Source organism: Diabrotica virgifera, chromosome 6, assembly GCF_917563875.1.
Source record: "Diabrotica virgifera virgifera chromosome 6, PGI_DIABVI_V3a".
NCBI classification, from domain to species: domain Eukaryota; kingdom Metazoa; phylum Arthropoda; class Insecta; order Coleoptera; family Chrysomelidae; genus Diabrotica; species Diabrotica virgifera.
Window position 1 is genome coordinate 7627225 of NC_065448.1, and position 6073 is coordinate 7633297.

Genomic DNA, 6073 nt, shown 5'->3' on the forward strand with positions numbered 1-6073 from the left:
CAATACCTCAAAGTGTTCATCGCTTAAAGCTTTTCTTTTAGGCGTATCAATCATAGTTGCAAAAGAGAAAAGTCTTTCAACTTGTGCTGACGAAGGTAAGCATGTGTTGTACTTTATTGACACCCTTTTTAAGATTGGGTATTCATTTAAGATGTTTAAATTGGTTCTTTTGTCCTCCAAATATCTTAACAAGATGTGCTTTATTATAATTCGAAAAATAATTTCTTCTAATTATACAGGGTACAAAAAGGGGTTCTTGAAAAGAGAGATATAGAAAATATAAAAAATAAATGTAAGTAATTAATTAAACAACGTACTTATGAAGATTTATAACTGATTAGGTAAAAACAAAGCTCCATTGGCTATATAATAATATATTATAACGGTGACGAGTACGAAAAATGGGATTTAACATATTAGACACATTTGGATTGAAGGAATGGCAGTGTTGTGCCTACGTTAGGTGCATTATCGGCGGGCGATAAATATTTAAAAGTATCCGGATATCAAAAAAAGTATCCGGATGCCGGATACTTTAAAATTTGATCACGGATACGGATACCGGATACAAAATTTAAAAAGTATCCGGGTACAACTTTCGGATACATAAAAAGTATCCGGATACTACCCAGCTCTGCTAGATGGTCATGTGACCCACCTAGAGCCTAATTAAGGTGTTTATGTTTTTATTTTTTATCTCAGCCGCATCGAGAACTAGATAAAAACTGTAAATAAAAAAGTTGTAAGATTTAAAAAGTGCTGTCCGAATTTTTTTTTTTTCATTTTGGGCGGGAAATTTAAATTTTAGGACGATTTTAAAATTTTAAATGAGTATAAAAAATAACTAAGACATTCGTTTTCACGAAAAAAATATATAACGTGTATTTTTGCATAATGTTTCACCCTGAATGTTTTCAAATTTCTAAAATTGGTGAAACGCACCTTTAAAAATAAAAAACCGCATTTTTTCGTTTTTTGATACAATTTTATACATATTTTAAAAAAAAAGTAACACCGTCACTACAATAGGTAAAAAACTGAAAAATAATTGGGGTTTGTTTAATAAAAATTTTTTCTAACGCCATCCATTTTCAAGATACAGGGCGTTGAAGAAAACAAAATTTTACACATTTTTTACGATTTTGCCGAAACTAATGACAACATTGTAATAAAGCTTAGCGGGTTTTAAGAGGTAGTTATTGTGATGTTTTGACATACAATTAAGGATTTGATATTCATCATTGGCGAGCATAGGGGTAATGGTCTGAACTTTTCAAAGAAAAAAAGATAGTACGCCACTGACATATTTCAAATTAACAATCATTTTTGAATTCCTCGTTCAATTTGCGATAAAAAAACTATCTTCTCATTTTTTCATACGACGGGCCGTTTTGCTACAAAAAATAAAATATCCTAACGCTTCCAAAGTATTCGAATTAGTTTTCATAATCGATGTACGAGTTTATGTACATGTAGAAACTACTAATAGAAGTTCGAATACTTTGTCAGGGTTAAGATGTTTTATTTTTTGAATAAAAATGGCGCGTCGTATGAAAAAATAGGAAGATAGATTTTTTGTCACAAATTGAACGAGGAATTCAAAAAAGATTGTTAATTTGAAATATGTCACTGGCGTACCATCTTTTTTCTTTAAAAAGTTCAAACCGTTACCCCTATGCGCGCCAATGATAAATATAAAATTCTTAATTGTATTACAATGTTGCCAGTAGTTTCGGCAGAATCGTAAAAAATGTGTAAAATTTTGTTTTCTTCAACGCCCTGTATCTTGAAAATGGATGGCATTACAAAAATTTTTTATTAAGCAAACCCCAACTATTTTTCAGATTTTTACCTATTGTAGTGACGGTGTTACCTCTTCTGAAAAATATATATAAAATTGTATCAAAAAACGAAAAAAAATGCGGTTTTTTATTTTTAAAGGTGCGTTTCGCCAATTTTAAAAATTTGAAAAAATTCAGGGTGAAATATTATGCAAAAATACACGTTATATATTTTTTTCGTGAAAACGGATGTCAGTTATTTTTTTATACTCATTTAAAATTTTTCTAAAATTTAAATTTCCCGCCAAAAATTAAAAAAAATTCGGACAGAACTTTTTAAAGCTTACAACTTTTTTATTTAAAGTTTTTCTCCAGTTCTCGATGCGGCTAAGATAAAAAATAAAAACCCTAATTAGGCTCTAGGTGGGTCACATGACCACCTAGGGGGCTAAAAATTTCAGAAAGCTAGTTTCACTATATATGCTAAACGGTGACCTATATGGAATTTGAATCGAGTTAAGGCAGTTTTCATCATCTTACCCGGCTAGGCCTTTTGTGAACACGAATGAACATTCCATAACTTTATTTTACTGAGCTGTTTTTTTGCTCTCTTTTATGTTTTTTTTTCTCATTTTGTTCTTGTCCAACTTTTAATATCGGGTGATTTTTTTTGTGTTTTCATACATTTTTAGATGTTTTATATGTAAAAAAAAATTAAAGTTAATAAAGAATTGAGGTTTTGTTACATTTATTTTTATGTCATCTTACCTTAACTAGTGCTAATCTACAAACAAGTTATAAAACCAGTATGGACGTATGGTATCCAACTATGGGGATGTACAAAAAAGACAAGCTTGAAAATAATACAGACTTTTCAAAACAAAGTATTAAGGGGCATAGTTGATGCTCAATTAAAAATCTTTTAAAAATATTTAATTTACAAATATTTTCATTAGGTTGAAAACTTAGTCTTTTATTTAGCAGATGCCGCTACGCACCTACTACCTTCTCGTCAGTTGCAATGGGGGATTAATATATCGAAAATTTTTACCTGGACCAGAGAAAGCAGCCTATGCAGTCTCTGATGAACAGGGCCGCGTTTAGGTCAATTGACGCCCTAGGCAATTCTCCAGTAGCCGCCCTTCAAACATGTACCTACCACTTTTGCGAAAAAAATTGCAGAAATTTTTATTTAAATAAGAATACACTTAAAATGGATTTAAACTACGATGTTTATACAGTCGAACCCGCTTATTGGAATAGCCTTCGTGCCAAGCAAAAGTATTCCTATAACCGGGATATTCTAATAACCGATCATTAGTGGCTAGTAAAACCGTTTCGGGACCGCAATTTTTTATTCCATAAACCGGGATATTCCTATAACCGGTATTCTATTAAGCGGGTTCGACTGACCTATGTATAACAGAAAAAAATCGTCACTCCAGTTCGATCACATCCGAGAATTCTTTTCAAAAGAAGACTTTTCAAAAAAAAAATTTTTTTTAACAAAATTGACAAATTTTTAACACCTTCTTGCGTCATACTTGATGGGAAATTATTTTTAATTCTTGACATTTTCGAAAATGACCTCTCAGCGGCCACGTTGGCAATTGGGATGCACAAATAAATGTGCAAAGCAATGTCAAAATTAGGGAAAATATCTTTCAATCCATTTAGTGCAGTCATTGAAGGTTTTCACCTCCGATTTCGTTGAACCTCCATCGATTTTAATGAAAATTGGTCAGTAGTTAGAGGGTAGCTCAAGGAACAAAGGTGACATGATGCCAACTTGCGCTTTTACTGTGGTGTTTTTACCCCTTCTCAGGGGTGAAAATTATTATTTTTTAGATAATACCATAAATCGATAGAGAGACAAATTATAAGCAAAATTTGTTATACAAAGTTATTAATATAAATCAATACTTTTTGAGTTATTAAAGATCAAAGATTTTATTTTTTTCCTAAAGAAATGCATGTTTTAAAGCTGTTGTTCACGTATAACTCAAAAACTATAAGCTTTTACAAAAAAAGAATGTGTGTACTTTGTACGCACGTAAGAAGTTATACTTCTATTATAATATAATTTCAACGAAATAAATATACCTACTTAACAGTTACAATACAAAAAATTAACAATAATTACCAAAAATGAACCAAAACTTAACAATGCCAAATATTAAAAAAAAATATATATGAATCGTCCGGGATTTGAACCCGCAATCTCGCGATTTTTTGATCTCTGGTCCAATGCTCTACCAACAAGGCCATCAAGCCGCATGCTACTTACCTTTCAGATATACATAATTATACATCACGGTGACAAGTGAAATTTAAAAATAGATGTTTTATTATTTTACGCCCAAGGAAGACAAATCCAAAGACACAAAATTATAATAAAAAACCTTTTAAACCACCTTTTTCAAATTGCGCAAGTTGTATTATTAATATTAATGTTAATAAATGAAATATAAATATTTTGACGTTTCACAATTTGACAATTCACTTTTAACTGCAGTGCCTTAAAATTTTTAAAGCACTAGTGCCTTAAAGTAGCATTTTTAACGCTCCTATGGAGTCCTAAAAATTGCATTTTTAACACGTTTGTAGAAAAATATATTTAAAAACACTAATATATTCTTTCCACACCTTTTCTGGACTGATACATACATAAATTAAAACATTTTGAAGTATAACTTCAAAAATATAATATGAAAACTATTTAAAAAGGCAGTATAACTATTAACTAACCTTTATTGTTTCTCTTCCCACAAATTTTAAAACGCAACAACTATACATAACCAAACCGTCAACCGTCCAAACCACAGCTGCGCTACAGCTGCCATATTGGATAATTTTTGACATGTCATTTGAACATCCAATCAGAACAAAGTTATAATGCGAATGCGCCGGGATCGTAGGTTTTATCATATAAAAATTCACCCTCATATCGCGCGTAAAGAAGTATAACTTCAAAAAGTTATTATTACCAAAATTAAAGATAATAAAAATCTGAATACACTCCTTACTTAAAGAACTAAACTAATGTTAGTTCAAAGTGAGTTATGGGTAATTGAATGTATATTTTTTTCGACGAGTAGGTACGCAAATCTAAGTATTCAAGCTGAAATAACGGGAAAACGGTGCATTTTATAAAATATACCTGTAAAATATAATGATTTCAACAATTTTGACCGGTTTAGAATTCATATTTTTCAAAAAAGGTGTAATTTAAAAAAATCTGAATTTTTAAAATTATCGTAATTTTCATTTTCTTTTGATAATAACTCCAAAAATACTCAATATACGTAAAAAGTGATATATGTATAACAAAATTTTAGTTATTTCTGTATCAAATATTTTACCTTTTTACTATTTCTGTAGGGTAAAGAATAACCGAGATAGAAACGTTTAAAGCTTAAATTTTGCTGCGAGAACCATGTAACCGGGGCCATTCAAACTTTTATTTTTAAAAAAGTAAGGGGTTTAAAAGATTAAATTCAACGTGGTTTAATAGCTATTAAAATGAACTTTTAAATAGTTTTTAGGCAAATCTGATATCGTAAAAATTAACGGAGTTATTAAAAAAAACAATAACTTTTTTGTAAAAGCTTTTAAAAGATAGATTTTGAAAAATATTTGGTGCATAAATTTTAATGCTATCAACTTGTTCGGGGGCTCATATAGATGTTTCTAAGTACTTTGACAAATGTTTAATAAGGTTATGTTATAAAATGCATCATTTTCCCGTTATTTAAGTTTGAATATGTTCTTATTAGACTTGGTACTCGCCGAAAAAAATATACATTCAATTACCTATTATAACTCACTTTTAGTTAACATTAAAAAGTTTTTCCAGTAAGGAGTTTATTTAATTTTTTATTAGCTTCAATTTTATTAATAATAACTTTTTTGTAAAATCTTATAGTTTTTGAGTTATTTATGAAAAATCGGTTAATAATATGCATTTTTCTCACGAAAAATTAAAATCATTGATCTTTAATAACTCAAAATGTTTTGATTGATTTTAATAACTTTATGTAACAAATTTTGCTTAGAATTTGTCCCACTATCTAATTTTGGGGATATTTTTAATAAAATAATTTTCACCCGCGAGAAGGGGTGGCATCCACCCCCAGGGTAAAAGCGCAAGTTGACACCATGTCACCTTTGTTCCTTGAGATATCCTCTAACCACTCACCAATTTTCATGTAAATCTATGGAGGTTCAACGAAATCGGAGGTAATAGCTCATATCCACATTTAGTGACTGCACTAACTCTTCTTATGTCAATT